Raw genomic sequence first — 17260 nt, 5'->3', positions numbered from 1 at the left:
CACTGAACAATTAGGACAGCCGGGGAACAAGTGGGAATTACAGCCACTGTGTTCGTCTGTATTATCAGAGGTTCGGTTGAACTGGCACAGAAAGTTATTGTAACGACTTCGGAGTCGAGCTCCGTCAGTTGCTGCGGAGTATAACAACTCGAATACACGGGTCTGCATCGACTTCCTGAGCATGATCATAATGAACTACAACTCCCAGGATGCTTTCTAGTGGTGGGTCTTTGTGGGTTTCGGGCCTGGATGAGGAGGAGCGAAACTGGTTGCTGGAGACTGTGTTGGGGGGGGAGGGTGGGGATGGTAGGAGGAGGGAGGCTTCCCCTCCCGCAGGAAGAGACTTTAGTTAAGGGGCGGAGAGCTCGACGAGACAGTAAGAAGAAATGTGCTGCGCTTTTCGCTGTCACGATTGAAAGCGGCGAGCCGGGGTTGTGCACAAAATTACACACGAACCAAAAATCTATTCGGGTAAGTGGGAGATTCGGTAACATTGCATAACAGATTGCATAAAAGATTGCACAGCGGAGTGCAATCATGTTTTAGTGACTGCTTGTGATATTGTTTTAAACAACACTGCAGCTGGCGCTAGTATTCCCTCCGATTCAAACCAAATGTTGGCCAGCGGGGCTTACATTTAATCCCTGTACTTAAATGTACAAGATGATAAATGTATTGGATGTGTGTTCAGAGAGATTGATTTTGTTTCACTGTAAAACCTTTCCCGTGTAGGATAAGTTGGTTATAAACCACGTCTGATAACGTCGAGTAATTGAATCCTTTGAAGCCCGCCTTGGTGGGTTACACAAAGGCGAGTCTGGCTCCCGGCAATGACAGGCTTGAATTATAAACATGATTTATTTACTGTGTTTGATAAGGCTAAAGAGTAAATGCGACGTAGATCTGAATCAGTAGTTGAGGGAATTTAGAAATAAAATTTCACAAGTACTAAGCAAGCAGATGATTCATGGTAGAATTGAATTTACAGTATGTTATTTCCATATAATATTCCATCAGCTTCCCCCTCTTAGCCAGATCCTCGGTCGAAGATGACTTTGCATCCACTCCAGTTGTGTGCGTACTGAGTTGGCTGATGATGCCTTTATGGGATCCACTGACTCTGCCACAAGTGGGGCAAGAGGGAATTAACGGGGGGAGGGAGGAACTTGTGTGAGTTTTGGAGAAGTCTGTTCCTTTCGCAAATTACGGCCGGCTTCTGTGTGCTTGTGATGTGTAAAATCACTTCTCATCGCCTTCTTCATTTTGAGCGGTCAAGGGCCACGGGTTCCCAAGTATCAGGGAAGATGTTACACTTTTTCAGGTAAATTATGAAAATACTTTTGAACCTCTTTTTTATCCACTGGTGTCCATGTTGTCGGAGAACATTCTTTGACCACAAACGTTAAAAGCGCTTCTGTATTTTGGGGGGAAATATCACATATATTGATAAAATAGGAGTGCTGTTATATTATTTTCAAGAGCTTCTCTGATGAATAGGCTTTCTCGTGTCAGAGCCTGTTTCGGTAGATTCCATGGATGCTGCCTGACCTGTTGGGTTCTTCCAGCATTTTGTGTGTTTCGTAGACCTAAGTCGCTTTCGTCTTGGGTCTTACTCATTCCAATGTTATTAATCTGATTATTTAAACAGGATTTCTTCAAGTGATCCAACCTCTATCATTACGGGAAAGATAAAATGCGGACATTTGTGTAACTCTCGAGTTTTTTTTCAACAAATATATATATTTGCAAGAAATTTTTAATTAGGAAGGTAATTTTTGGAGGAAAGGAAGTGGTTCAAATGCAGTTTGTGTTTTGGATGGAATCCTAACAAGCTTCCAAGTAATCTCTGAAATGGAATGTAATTTCGCCTTGGCTTCACGCACCAATCAATGGAGCGTGGTTTTCGAGCAGGTGCCAGTCCCCCGTGCCAGTCAGCGCAGAAAGAGAGGAGCTTTCGCACTGATGTCATTTGATGCCTGTCAGTGCGGTAAGAGGTAGCAGGCCTAGGGGGGGCGGGGGCGGAGGCGGGGGAAAGGGGGAGGAGGGGAGTGGAGGGCGTGGCATTGCCGTGACGTTGCACAGTTGACAATGAAGGCGGGACCTCCTACAATGTCGGACGGCGCTGTGCCAGACGGGGCGGAGTTTGCGTCATGACGCCACGCGCCGGCCGCCCGTCTTTGGGAGGTTTAAAACAAAATGGTGACTCGGGTTGGGGTTGTTTGCGCGAGGTCGTAATTTTAACTTTAACGTAAAATTACAAAGGGAATTCATGGAGCTCTGGTATGTTATTTGAATTATTGCATTTCCACTGCGTGTGAGAAAGTATAGATGTTATATTAGGATTGATGAGCAATTTAACGGCGCCAGTTTTGATTCTGACCGCTTTGTGTTCTCGGTAACTGCAGTTCTGCGCAACGCCTCGTCGGGGAAGACCGAGAGTTGATGGAATTATTTTCAGATCCTTTTTACCCCACCCTCATCCATAAGCGTACCCCTTTCTCGTTCCTGCCTCAGTTTCCCTCACTTACCCCTAAAACTGCTTAGATCTCATGTGAACCATGGGGAGAGGCGTTTGGTCTCGGGCCCGAGGAGGGGGTCTTTGTCTGGATTTTGGCCTCCCTTGAGGTACAGTGCTGAATTCCAAAATTCACCGTCCCAAGAGTTAGATATTATAACTGCCTTGTTACAAGTATGTTATACTTTTCACGTTTACAGATTCGGGATACCATTTTCTCCTAAAACTTCATGCATTCAAGTAAAATCCCAATTATTAGTTATGTTTGTAATGCAAATGTGTTTATTTAAAGTACGGGAGACAAGCAAGCATATGGTAACGTGTGACTTGATAGGCAGTTGATTGTGGGCTCAAATTCCACTTTAGATGTCTTACAAGATACTAGTTATTTGTTTGGCTGGATTTAAAATATATAGTTGGAGGAAGAGCAGTTAGGTTGTCCGTATGTATGAAGGTTTATCTTAATATTTCACTGAAGGTCGTTACCTGGTCATGATAAGCATGTAAATTTGCCAGTTTTCGTCAAGTTTTACATCAAGGCAATGAGATGGCCTTGAATTATCACTTTTTAAAAATCTTCTGGATGTTAAGTACTGAAAAGCATTGCAAATTTTTTCCAGAATTGTAAAATACCACAGTGAAATTTTCTAAATAAATATAGCAAATGCATTCACTTTATTAGTCATAACCAATAGTTGACACCTTTTTTTAATCTGAGAAAAAGATCCCTGAGATATGTAAATGAGGAGCACAATAAACTTGCATAGTAAAACTGTAATATCTAACTCTTGGCACTGTGGACTCTGAAATTCAGCAAACTTTGTACCTCAGGCAAGGCCCACATCCAGACAAGGTAGAAATTCACTTTAACGTGACGGTTTAAACTGAGTGATGTGTTTGATTCTGGAATACCTGGCTGTGCATGCATCAGTTGCTTGCTTCTTCCTGTTGATGGAGTCTTGAACTGTATTTCTTGTGTAATAGTGAAATGTGGGTAATTGGAGAGTTAAACCATTAGATATGCAAACCAAAACAGTTAATTGATAAGAATATATAAAATAATTCTCTTTCCCAGCATCTGTGATTATAAAACATTGTGATTTCATGGTATTAACTCGTGACTCTTATGAAGGATGGCTCTCAGAAACCTCAACCTTGACTTTGGGGGCCCATAAAATATCATACACTTATCATCCACACGTTGTTCATTAGTTATTGCCAAGCCCCAGCTGATGCATCAGGCACTACTTCACTTCGAACATTGCCTAACCAATTTGGAGAGGACAGAATGTGCCCAGGAAGGAGAATTTAATTGTCTCATGAGGACGATACATGACTGATTGAGTCACTGGGACTTGGCTATCAAAGTGGGCTTGGAGCAAGTGATGAGAGAACTCATGAGTGGAAATGTTACATAACTATCTGTTCTTCCCAATCTAGACAATAAGAGAATTAGGCCATTTGGCCCATTGAGTCTGCTCCGCTAATTAATCATAGCTGATCCTTTTTTCTCTCTGCTCAGCCCTTCTCCCCATAATTTTTGATGCCATGGTCAGTTAAAAACGTATTAAGCTCTGCATTAAATACACCCAATTGCCTGGCGTCCACAGCTGCATGTGGTAATAACTTCCACAAATTCACCACCCTCTAGCTAAAGAAATTTCTCCGCATTTAAATAGATGCCTCTCTATCCTGAGGCTGTGCCCTCTTGTCCTGGACCCCCTCGCCACCATGGGAAGCATCCTTTCCGTCTCTATTCTTGTCTAGGCATTTCAACGTTTGAAAAGTTTTAATGAGATCCCCGCCACCCCCCATCCTTTTAAATTCAAGCGAGTACAGACCCAGAACTATCAAATGTTCCTTGTATGATAACCCTTTCATTCCCGGAATCATCTTTGTGAACCTCTTCTAAACCCTGTTTAATGTCAGCTCATCTTTTCTTGGATGAAGAGCCCAAAACCATTCACAATACTCACGATGAGGCTTTACCAGTGCTTTACAAAGCCTTAGCATCTCATTCCTGCTCTTCTATTCTAGACCTCTTGAAATGAATGCTAACGTTGTATTTGCCTTCCTCACCACTGACTCTACCTGCAAATAAACCTTTGGGTTGTTCTACACAAGGACTCCCAAGTCCCTTTACATCTCAAGTTTTTGTATTTTCTCTCCATTTAGAAAATAGTCTGCACATTTGTTTCTACTACCAAGTGCATGACCATGCATTTTCCAACATTGTATTTCATTTGCCACTCTCTTGCCCATTCTCCTAATCTGTCTAAGTCCTTCTGCAGTCTACCTGTTTCCTCAACACTACCCGCCCTTCCACCAATCTTCATATCATTGGCAGACTTGGCAACACAGCCATCTATTCCATCTACAAACACAAAATCTGCAGATGCTGGAAATCCAAGCAACACACATAAAATGCTGGAGGAACTCAGCAGGCTAGGCAGTATCTATGGAAAAAAGTATAGTCGATGTTTTGAGCCAGTCCTGCCGAAGGGTCTCGGTCCAAAATGTCAACTGTACTTTTTTCCATAGATGCTACCCGGCCTGCTGAGATCCTCTAGCATTTTGTGTATTCTATCATCTAAATCATTGATATATAGAGTAAAAAGACGTGGTCCCAAACATCGACCCCTGCAGAACACAACTACGCACTGGCAGCCAACCACAAGAGGATCCTTCTATTCCCATTTGCTGCCTCCTACCGATCTGGCAATGCTCTAATTATTCCATTAACTTTCAGTAACTGCCATTTAGTCTATCTCACTGGTAAAACTGCCTGCCATAGAATTGTTGTAGAGACAGCTCTTTCATGTTAAGGAATTCAGTTGTATTCCTCCCACAGATGCTGCTTTAACTGTTGAGCCTCTCCAGGTTCGAGAAGCTGTCGTTTCTTATTGTTCCCTGAATTCTATAGTGTGGCTTAACCATCTTTCTGAACGAGGGACACAAGATTCTGCAAATGCTGGAAATTTTGAACAATGCACACAAAGTTCTGTGGAGGAACACAGCAAGTCAGGCAGCATCTCTGGAAAGGAATAAACATTCAACGTTTTAGGCTGAGATCCTTCAGCATTGGAAAAGGTGGAGGCAGAAGCCAGAAAAAGACAGTGGGGGGAGGGGAAGGAGTACAGTCGACCTTCCTTATCTGCGGGTTCCACATGCATGGATTCAACCAACCACGGATCAGGAAAACCCGGAAGTTCTCTCTCCAGCACTTGTTGTTTGAGCATGTACAGACTTTTTTTTCTTATCGTTATTCCCTAAACGCAGTATAACAACTATTTACATAACATTTACAGTGTATCAGGTATTATAAGTAATCTAAAGATGATTTGAAGTATATGGGAAGGTGTGCGTAGGTTACTGCGGATCAGGATAAAAAAAAAACCAGAAGTTCTCTTACTAAGTAAGTCAGAACAGGTGCATCCGGTATTATTTAGCATCAGTTAGTCAAACGTTTGCCTTAGTGTATAGTATATATTTTACCTTTCTATGCATATAGAACACTTAAGAAACGTATGTATTTCAATAATTAAACCACTGCGTTGCTTAGTAATAATTGTTTTCATTGGGGCAGGGCTTTTCTCACTTTATCCTTTAAAGTTGTTCCGATCGTTGACTGACTGTAGCCTAATGCTTTTCCAATGACCAATGGTGTTTCACCTCTTTCCGATCACTTTATTATTTCCACTTTATTTTCAATTCGGATCGTGATTATTTTCGTGAACAGAAACACTGCGGATTCAGAGCTCCGCTGGGTCCTAAAGTCTACTGCGCTGAGACAGGTTAAATAAGGGACTTGAGCATCTGCGTTTTTTGGTATCCGCGGGGGGTCCCGGAACCAATCCCGCGCGGATAAGGAGGACTGACTGTACAAGCTGGCAGATGATGGGTGAGGGAGGGGTGATGAAGTAATAAGCTTGGAAGGGATAGGTGGAAGAGATAAAGGGCTGAAAAAGAAGGAATCTAATAGAGGACAGTGGACCATGAAATGAGGGAAGGAGGAGAACTGGAGGGAAGTGATGGGCAAGTAAAGAGGATAACCAGAATGGAAATAGAAAGGGTGGGAGTTAACTGAAACTTAAAGAAAATCAAAGTTCATGTAATCAGATTGCAGGCTACCCAGCTGGAATATGCAGTATTGCTCCCCCAACCTGAGTTTGGCCTCATTATTGCAGTATAGGAGACCACAGATAAGCATGTCAGTTTGGGAATGGAAAGTCCTGTTGAAATGTGTAGTCACCAAGAGATCTTGCCTCATGCAGCCAATGAAGCAAAGCTGCTCGGCAAAGTGTATTGGGTTTCACTGACGTAGAGGAAGCAGCACTGGGAATGCTGGATACAATACAATACTGGTTACCTGCTAGCTTATGCTGCTCCCCCTCTCCTACCTTCTTTTGGCTTCTGCCTACTTCCTTTCCAATCCTGAAGAATCTCAGCCCAAAATGTTGATTGTTTATTCTTTTCATAACTGCTGCCTGACTTGCTGAGTTCCTACATTTTTGTGTGTTGCTAAATGGGTATGCTTATTAATGGGTAGATCAGCTCAAAATTGAACATGTGAGTCACTCTGAATCATACAGCAGCAGATCTCCTGGTGATGCTTTTCTTTACCATTATGCCTGGGTAAGACTGGTAGCCACCTCTGTCCTATCACAGCTCCTCATTTTCTGACCTACACTATCCTTGCTACTTCCTCCTCCCTTTCTGCTGTGACTACCCCCCCCCAATCTCACCACCTACAAGTTGTCCCCTCCCATTGCCCTTCTAATCCTTTCCCCAGTTCCAAACCCTGCCAGTTCTTCATAATTCCTGCTGGACTTTCCCCTCTCAGGTGCTGAGCAGTCTGTCCTCAGCAAAGGCCTCACATTTATATCCTCGTGCCTGCACCTCAGCTATGAGTTGGAACACTTCTGTTGTCACTGCCTTGGTGTCTTATTTCTTTAGTAATGTCTCATCAACCCCCTTCTCGTATCTGAAGTATTCCTTTTCCTCTCAGACCCTCATTTTGGGCCTTGTATTCTCCCTTAACCATTTCATTTTCATTTTCATTTCCTGCCATGGCATCAACTGGTCCTGGGCCTCTCCAACATTGCCTCTTTCCAAATGCTCAGCCCTCAGTTCACCTCCCACCAATTGCAACCAAGTCATCAAAAGAACAGTGCTCTTGCAGTCTGGTGGACTGACCTTGTGGAGGCCAAGCGACAGCTCTCATAACTCATCTTAAAGCTTCAGCATTGCATCTTTGCTTTTTTTTGTTCTAGTCCTCTTGAAATGAATGCTGACATTGCATTTGCCTTCCTTGCAACTGACTCCACCTGCAAGTTAACCTTTAGGGATCCTGCTTAGGACTCCAAAGTTCCCTTACCTCTTCGATTTCTGAATTGCTTACTGTTTAGAAGATAGTCTGCACCTTTACTCCTACCAAAGTGTATACCAGTACACTTCCCTACATTGTATTCCATCTGCCACTTTGCCCATTCTCCTAATCTGAGTGAAGTCATTCTGTGGACTCACTACTTCCTCAACGCTGCCTGCCTCTCCACCTAACTTTGTATTGTTTGTAAACTTGGCCATGAAATCATTAATTGTCATCCAGGTCATTGATAATAACATGAAAAGAAGAGACCCCAACACTAACCCATCAACAGCCAGCCACAAAAGGTGCTCTTTATTCTCTATCTTTGCCTCCTGTTAGTCAGCCAATCTTCTATTGATGCTAGTATCTTTCCTGTAATACCATGGGCTCTTACCTTAAACTGCCCACAGGGAAATTTATTATATGTTGTGAAACTTTTTAAAATCATGATCTAAGTGTATTTTGTCTTAATAGGAGTAATAGCCAGTAGTATCGAAAATCTGTTATTTGGTGTTAATAAAATTGAGAAATATGAATCACTGTATATCAGAGGAATTGATTTCTGATCAGCTATTTTTGCATTACTATGACTTAAGATTTGTCGAACCCATATTATTTCAATAAAATGCAGTATTTAAGGTTTAACAATGTTTGAGTAATTTAGATAATGGTTGAAAGTAATGTTTCTTGACACCTGGTCTAAATTATGAGTTACTGAGCAACAGTAAGGCAATGTAATCATTGTAATTTGTGTTGCAAAAGGATTGAAGGGAGGGGGTATTTTAAAATGACATGTGTCACCATTCTTGTATTATTGCCACATTTTTATCACAGCTAAGGTTTGTGTAGGTTGTTTTGAGGTTCCACCATGCTTCCACAAAGTCAAGAAATCCTTTATCCAAAGTTTCTAGTTTCAAAAATGGCACTTTTCGCTGAAACAAACTTCAAAGTTGCTCCTGCAACTCTAGTTTTAAAGAACCAATCCAAAATGCTGGATGAACTCAACAAGTCTGGCAGCATCTATGGAGAGGAGGGAACAGTCAAATGAACAGTTTTGGACTGAGATCCTTCATCAGGATCTTCTAGGTTTTGAATTTATTTGAACCCAAATTTTGCATTCTGTGATTAAAGCACATCTTGCCCAGGTAGCTTTGTTACTTAGTCTGGGCATTACAGCTTGTGTGCACTCTAATCCACCAAAGATAATGTTGAACTGGTTCTTGAAATATTTCATGACCTACGTCTGCTAAGGAAAAACATAAACCTTAGCATGAAATTTGCAATGTATATTATCAAGGCTTTCATTGTGTAAATATGTTTAATTACTAGTTAACGACTTCAAAATAAAACTTGCATTATTAGCCATTTTTTCAGTTACTGGTGGAATTTTGTTCTGCAAACTGGAAATGCAAAACATGCTCTGAGATCAAATACTTTAGTTTGCACGTGACTGCCAACATTCTAGAAATGGACAGTGCATTCATTGAGTGGAAAGTGCAGCTATTCTGTATTGGGATACAAATCAGAAATGATGTCATGGAATTTTAAATTCATTTTAAGGCAGTACCTTGACCTCCTGTGATCACGCAATTTTTAAATTTTCTGTGCTGAAGTAGTGAAGTAAAATTGCCAGTCAGCCTCATTGCCTCTATGTTGAGAAATTATCCTTGCCCTTTTTTGTATATGTACAGTGGCATGCAAAGGTTTGGGCACCCCTGGTCAAAATTTCTGTTACTGTGAATACTTAAGTGAGTAGAAGATGAACTGATCTCCAAAAGAGGAAACATTCTTTTCAACATTTTAAGCAAGATTAGTGTATTATTTTTGTTTTGTACAATTTTAGAGTGGGAAAAAAAGGAAAGGAGCACCATGCAAAAGTTTGGGCACCCCAAGAGATTTGAGCTCTCATAACTTTTACCAAGGTCTCAGACCTTAATGAGCTTGTTAGGGCTATGGCTTGTTCACAGTCATCGTTAGGAAAGGCCATGTGATGCAAATTTCAAAGCTTTATAAATACCCTGACTCCTCAAACCTTGTCGCAACAATCAACAGCCAGGTGCTCCTCTAAGCAGCTGCCTAGCACTCTGAAAATTAAAATAAATGATGCCCAAAAGCAGGAGAAGGCTATAAGAAGATAGCAAAGCACTTTCAGGTAGCCGTTTCCTCAATTCGTAATGTAATTAAGAAATGGCAGTTAACAGGAATGGTGGAGGTCAAGTTGAGGTCTGGAAGACCAAGAAAACTTTCTAAGAAAACTGCTCATAAGATTGCTAGAAAGGCAAATCAAAACCCCCGTTTGACTGCAAAAGACCCTCAGGAAGATTTAGCAGACTCTGGAGTGGTGGTGCACTGTGTGGTGTGCAGCCACACCTGCACAAATATGACCTTCATGGGAGAGTCATCAGAAGAAAACCTTTCCTGTGTCCTCACCACAAAATTCAGCGTCAGAAGTTTGCAAAGGAACATCTAAACAAATCTGATGCAGTTTGGAAATAAGTCCTGTGGACTGATGAAGTTAAAATAGAACTTTTTGGCCGCAATGAACTAAGGTATTGGAGAAAAAGGGTGCAGAATTTCATGAAAAGAACCCCTCTCCAACTGTTAAGCACGGGGGTGGATCAATAATGCTTTGGGCATGTGTTGCAGCCAGTGGCACGGGGAACATTTCACTGGTAGAGGGAAGAATGAATTCAACAAATAACAGCAAATTCTGGAAGCAAACATCACACTGTCTGTATTTAAAATAAAAAGCTGAAGATGAAAAGACTATGGCTTCTACAACAGGATAATGATCCTAAACACACCTCAAAATCCACAATGGACTACCTCAAGAGGCGCCAGCTGAAGGTTTTGCCGTGGCCCTCACAGTCCCCTGACCTAAACATCATTGAGAATCTGTGAATAGACCTCAAAAGAGCAGTGCATGCTAGATGGCCCAAGAATCTGACATGACTAGAAGCCTTTTGCAAGGAAGAATGGGCGAAAATCCCCCAAACAAGAATTGAAAGACTTAGCTGGCTACAGAAAGCGTTTACAAGCTGTGATACTTGCCAAAGGGGGTGTTACTAAGTACTGACCATGCAGGGTGCCCAAACTTTTGCGTCGGGCCCTTTTCCTTTTTTGTTATTTTGAAACTGTAAAAGATGGAAATCAAAAAGTAAACTTGCTTAAAATATTAAAGAAATGTGTCATCTTTAACTTTGCCTTTTGGAAATCAGTTCATCTTTTACTCGCTTAGCTATTCACAGTAACAGAAATTTTGACCAGGGTACCCAAACATTTGCATGTCATTGTATATGCCACGTGCAGGAATTGCTTTCTTGTTAATCTTCCTCTTTCTGTGTCAGAGGAATATTGAAGTAATGGTGCTCCTGCTGCAACCTGGATGGAAATTAATTAGTTCACTGTAGACTGGAATTTCATTCTGCCACTTTTCTGGCTTTATCTTTAAATATATTTCAAGATTAAGTTTTTAGGTTAGTTATTTGGTCTTATAGTTGCTGTAAATCAAGACTATATGTCACCATATACAAACCTGAGATTTGTTGTCTTGTGGGCATACTCAGTAAATCCATGAAGTGAGATTTGTTGTTTTGTGGCAGCAAAGACAATGCATAACAAAATAGTACAAAAAAGACAAATAATGAGGTAGTGCTGAGGGCCAGTTCAGGAATCTGATGGTGAAGGGAAGAAACTTGTTCTCATTTGTTGAGTGTGGGTCTTCAAGCTCCTGGACCACCTCCCTGATGGTAGCAGCAAGAAGAGGGCATGTACTGGATGATGAGGTTCCTTGATGATGGATGCTTCCTTCTTGAGGCATTGTTTCTTGAAGATATCCTTGATGGTGGGGGCGGCCAGGTTGTGCCTGTGAAGGAGCTGGCTGAGTCTATAGCCCTCTGTCACCTCTTGCAATCCCGTGTATCCCCCCCACTCCCCCTCCCCCCTCCCCCATTGATGGTGAGATCAAGGTTATTGTGACATCACTTAACCAGCTGATCTGTCTCATTCCTGTATGCCCCTTCGTCATCCTCTGAGATTTTGCTGCCAGAGAGAGAGAGAGAGAGAAAAAGAGCAGTGGGCTAAGCACTCCTCCTCAAGGTGTGCCAGTGTTGATTGTCAACGAGGAGGAGATGTTATTTCTGATCTGCACCATGGTCTCCTGGTGAGGAAATCAAGCATTCAGTTGCAGTGGGAGGGACAGAGGCCTAGGGTTTGAAGCTTATTAGTTGGAACTGAGGATATGATGGTTTTCAGTGCTGAGCTGTAATCAATAAACAGCAGCCTGATGCAGATATTGCTGTTGTCCGGATGGTCCAAGGCCGAGTGGAGACCAGTGCGTTTGCAACCATGGTAGACCTATTATGGCAATAGGCAAATTGCAGCAGGTCCAGTACCAACCTCTCAAAGCACTTCATCACAGTAGATGTGAGTGCAACTGGGTGATATTTGTTGAAGCAGTTTACCCTGCTCTTGGCTGCTGGCATGACTTACACCCTTTTGAAGCAAGTAGGAACATCCAGCTGCAGCAGTCAGAGGTTGAAGATGTCCTTGAATACTCCCACCAGTTGGTTGGTATAGGTTTTCGGTACCCTACTCGGTACATCATCAAGGACTGATGCTTTGTGATGGTTCATCCTACTGAAAAATGTTCTGACATCAGCCTTTGAGACAGATCACGGGGTCACCAGATGCAACACGATTTGCACAGGTATAAATATACCAGCCTGATGCATGTTTGTTGTTGACTAGGTGGTCCAAGGCAGAAGGAAGAGGCAGTGATGTATGGCTACAGTAGGCAATTTAAAGTTCAGAGCAAATTTATTATCAAAGTACACATGTCACTATATACAACCCTGAATATGATTTTCTTGCGAGTATATTCAATAAATCCATAATAGAGTAATAACCATAACAGGATCAATGAAAGACTGCACCAACTTGGGTGTTCAACTAGTATGGAAAAGACAACACACTGTGCAACTGCAGAAAGAAAGAAGTGATAAATAAGTAATATCAAGATCATGAGATGAAGAGCCCTTGAAAATGAGTCCATAGATTGTGGAAGCAGTTCAGCGATGAAGCAAGTGAAGTTATCCCCTTTGGTTGAGGATTAGTAACTGTTGCTGGACCTGATGGTGTTAGTACTGGGGCTCCTGTACCACCTTCCTGATAACAGCAAAAAGAAGACATGTCCTGGAAGGTGGGGCCCCCGATAGCGGATGCTGTTATCTTGCGACTACGTTTTGTGTAGATGTGCTCGCTAGTGGGGAAGGCTTTACCCGAGTCTGGGCTGTATGCAGTACTTTTTGTAGGATTTTCTGTTCAAGGGCATTGGTGTTTCCATACGAAGTTGTGATGCAACCAGTTAATATGCTCTCCAGCACACATCTATAGAAGTTTGTCATAGTTTTAGATGTCATACCAAACACCTAAGGAAGTACAGGTGCTACCATGATTGCACTTGTGTGCTGGGTCCTCTGAAATAATAACACTGAGGAATTTAAAGTTGCTGACCCTCCACCTCTGATCCTCCGATGAGGACTCGCTCATGGATCTGTTTGCCTTCTCTGTGATCTTGCTGACATTGAGTAAGAGGTTATTGTTACGGTACCACCCAGCCAGATTTTCAATCTCTCTCCTATATGCTCATTTATCACCACTTTTAATTAAGTCTATGCCAGTGGTGTCATCAGCAAACTTGAATATGGCATTGGAGCTGTGCTTAGCTACATAGTTGTTAGTGTAAAGAAGCAGAGTAGGGGGCTAAGCACACATCTGTCCTGATGGAGATCGTGGAGGAGATGTTGCCAATCTGAACTGATTGGGGTCTACAAGTGAGGAAAGCGAGGATCCATTCGCACGAAGAGGTATTGAGGCCAAGGTCTAGAAACTTGAGTTTAGTTTTGAAGGGATGATATTGAATACTGATGTATGCATATTTGTTGTCCAGATGTTCCAGGGTTGAGTAAAGAGCTAATGAGATGGCATCTGCTGTGGACCTCTATTAGGCAAGTTGAAATGGAAGCAATATACTTGTGTCGGAGTCGATGTGTTTCATTATTAACCTCTCAAAATACTTCACTGTGGTTATAAGTGTTACTGGACAGTAGTCATGAAGGCTCGTTACTTTATTCTTAGCCACCAGTATAACAAATCTGCTTGAAGCAGGTGGGTATCTCAATCTGCCGAAGTGAGAGGTTAGAGATCTCGGTGAACACTCCAACCAGTTGATCAGCACAGGTTTTTTAGTACTTGCTCAGGTACCCTGTCTGGGCTGGATGCTTTTTGTGAGTTTACCCTCCTCGCATGCCAACCTCAGACTGAACTCATAGGATCCTTGGGGACTTCGAGTTTGACATGCTTTGATGGTCAAAGGGAGCACAGATGGAAGTGAAACCCTGCTGGTGATAGTATTCGAGCCCTGCCACAACTGTTGAGCTTACTTTGTTGATTCAGGTATAATTTGGAATTGTCACCTCGCTTGTGAGATTGCTTTCTGGAGATTGTAACTTTATTGGTCACCACATTTGAATGCTTCTGTCTGGCCCTGTGCAGATTGTGAATCTCATGGTTCATCCAGGGCTTCTGATTGAGGAAGAATCTGATAGATTTTGTGGAGATGCATTTACCTACAACTGTTTTAGTAAAGTCTGTGACAACCATGATGTATTCATTCTGATTCATAGATGAATCCTTGAACAGGGTCCTGTCCACTGAGTCGAAGTAATCCCATAGCCACTCCTCTGCCTCCTGGGAGTACTTATTTGTTGTCCTAAACTCTGGCGCTGCCTGTATGCAGATAGGAAAAGGACAGTCAAGTGATCTGATTTACCAAAATATTTGGGCATGAACTGGTAGACATTCCTTGCCGTAGTGTAACAGTGGTCTGGTGGTGTTAGGACCTCTGCTGCTACAGTTTCTATGCTAATTGTAATTGGTTGAAGTCCACGACTATGATTTGAAATGCTTTGGGATAGACTAGAAGTTTGGGGATGACCTCAAGCTCTTGATCGCCACTGGTGATGTGTAGACTGCAGTTAGGATTATGGAGAATTCATTAGGTAAATAGAACAGCCTTTGATCATTAGGTGTTCAAGGTTGGGGGAGTACAAATGCAACAAAACTGCCACATCAGAGCACGACTGAGAGTCACACACCTCCACCTTTTGCCTTTTCTGAATCAGCAGCTTAGTCCATTTGGTAAATTGAGAAACCTTTCTGTGTTGGGAGAAAGCCAAGTCTCCCTGAGACATGGAACAGAACAATCACTCATTTCCCTGCAGTACAGTCATCTTCCCCTCAGGTCTGCAATTTTGTTCTCCAGCAACTACACAGTTGCCAACAAGATGCTGGGTAGAGGGGGCCTCATCCCTTTGCCTTCCAGCCTGGCTTGGAGTCTTCCAGCCTTAGTGATGAACCTCTGACCACTTAAAGATATTGTATCTGCTTGGTTTGAAGAAGTCCTTAAAGTTGTGAAATCGATACATCATTAAATTGACCATTAAGTTAATTGCAGCATGTTCAGGTCTTTTCTAATGAAACCCCTTTTTACCACGCATTTCTGGAAACGTTGCTAATAAGCCAATAGACTCAACTCAAAAGCCACCTTCAAGCGGGGTCGATATGACTTTGGTCCCACCAGAACAAGAGAGTGGGGATGTTTCAGCCACCTGCATCCCAATCCGAGCGAATACTGTGTAAATGCTGCCACTTGCAGTTACCCGTTGGTAAGAAGTAACATCGTGCACTGCATACAATTATGAAGAAAGTATATTTAGAACTGTCAGTTTTTTCAAACAGTAGGAAAAAGGAAGGGGTGAAAAAAAGAGCCCATCACAGTTAACCCAGTCCAAATGGGCACATTAGTTGGAGCTCTCCTTGAAGTTGTCTTTAGCTTGCACGCTGGACCCACAGTCTGCGTGAAAGCACCTACCACCTTCCGAATGTTGCTTGAAATCTATCACGAACAAATGGGCTCCCCTATGGGAGTATTGGTCCTTCCTCCTTGAAGCCATTCATCTGCACAAAACACCTGCAGCAGGGACACCGCCCTCAGTCATCTTTCCTCCTGTCTTCTCCTAGCTTCCACCAAAGGGATCTCAACCCACACCAGTGTCCATCACCAAAACCTCTTTGTCCAGCATTCTCCAGAACCTGCTCCCAATTCCACCATCGTAATTGGCTGACATAACATTCCCAAGTTGAACAACATTGCTCATTATCTTTAGCTCAAGCCCAAACATACTAAAAGCAGAACAGGCTGCTCTTACAGAAGTGCTAAAATGAAATATCTACAGCATAGCAATAAAAATTTTAACCAGGGTGTTGCACTCGGGCAGGAGTTGATTATAGCCATAACCAACCTCTTCAAGTACTCATTATAGTATAAGTGAGTGCTACTGGTTGATGGTTGTTGAGATAGCTCATCCTCTTGGGCACCAGTACAATTGTTGTACATTTGAAGCAGATAGCAACCTTGGGCCACAGCAGTGAGAGTTTGAAGATGTTCTTGAATAGTCCAGTTTATTGATCTGCACAGGTTTTCAGTACCCAGCCATATCCACTGACATGGCATGAAGTTTTGCAAGAGAGCACCCTGTTGATGGATGTTCTGATCTTGGCATCCAAAACAGATTGCAAATTGCCAGATGTTGTATGAATGCGCACAAGTGTGGTGTTACTCTCCCCTTCAAAGCATAAAAGATGTTGAGTTCACCAGCAAGTTTAACATCACTGCCACTTCTGCTGTTGGGATTCACCTGGTATGAAGAAATGGCGTGTAAACTGCCATAGCTATCATGTATCCGATTTGTGTCCCTGACCCCTTCGCATGGAATTCCCTTCTTTCTCTCTCAATGGCCTTCTATAGGTTGTACCTGGATTTGTAGGATTCTGGATCACTGGTCCTGTATGGCACATATCTGGCCTTCAGCAGACTGAAAATATCCTAGTTCATTGAGGGATTATGGTTTAGGCACTCTCCTTGAAGCAGCACATTAATACACGCAGATTTTGATGAAGTTGGTGACAACCATTCATTATAATCCCTCCATTTTAAAAGGGATGTTTCCTTATTTATTGTACTTTGTAATAGTAATGAGTTTGTGCTTCAGATAACCTCAATTTTCAAATTAACATCTGGCACATAATTGTAGGTTATCATAATTCAGTCATTAACACAAACATTTATTTCCCTAGGATCTCAAGCCCTTTAAATGCTTTGCTCAATTTCATTGTAGGTCTGATTTACGGCATGCTTGGAACATTTCTCCAGTTCACTTTTATTTCTTGGCTTTCTTCCTTCCCCCTAAGCTCAATCTTCCTGAAAGCACTGTATCAACTGCCTAATTACACACTCTTCTGCAACCTTGACATGG

At 42.3% G+C, this 17260-nt stretch overlaps 1 protein-coding gene across 3 annotated transcripts in view; it reads left to right on the top strand.

Annotated features, from left to right (window-relative positions):
• Nucleotides 1-332: 332 nt before the first annotated feature.
• LOC140201383 (E3 ubiquitin-protein ligase pellino homolog 1) overlaps nucleotides 333-17260 on the top strand; it is a 47897-nt gene continuing 30969 nt past the window's right edge. The window contains exon 1 of one of the 3 annotated variants that reach the window (XM_072265414.1): nucleotides 333-471. The gene's annotated coding sequence lies outside the window, so the exon portion shown is untranslated. Of the gene's footprint in view, nucleotides 472-1049; nucleotides 1322-2180; nucleotides 2281-17260 lie in introns of those variants that run through there. The other 2 variants (XM_072265416.1, XM_072265417.1) reach the window with 2 other exon arrangements.

Source organism: Mobula birostris, chromosome 8 (genome assembly GCF_030028105.1).
Source record: "Mobula birostris isolate sMobBir1 chromosome 8, sMobBir1.hap1, whole genome shotgun sequence".
NCBI classification, from domain to species: domain Eukaryota; kingdom Metazoa; phylum Chordata; class Chondrichthyes; order Myliobatiformes; family Myliobatidae; genus Mobula; species Mobula birostris.
The sequence above is the reverse complement of the archived record's forward strand: the minus strand, read 5'-3'. Positions and strand labels throughout refer to the sequence as shown.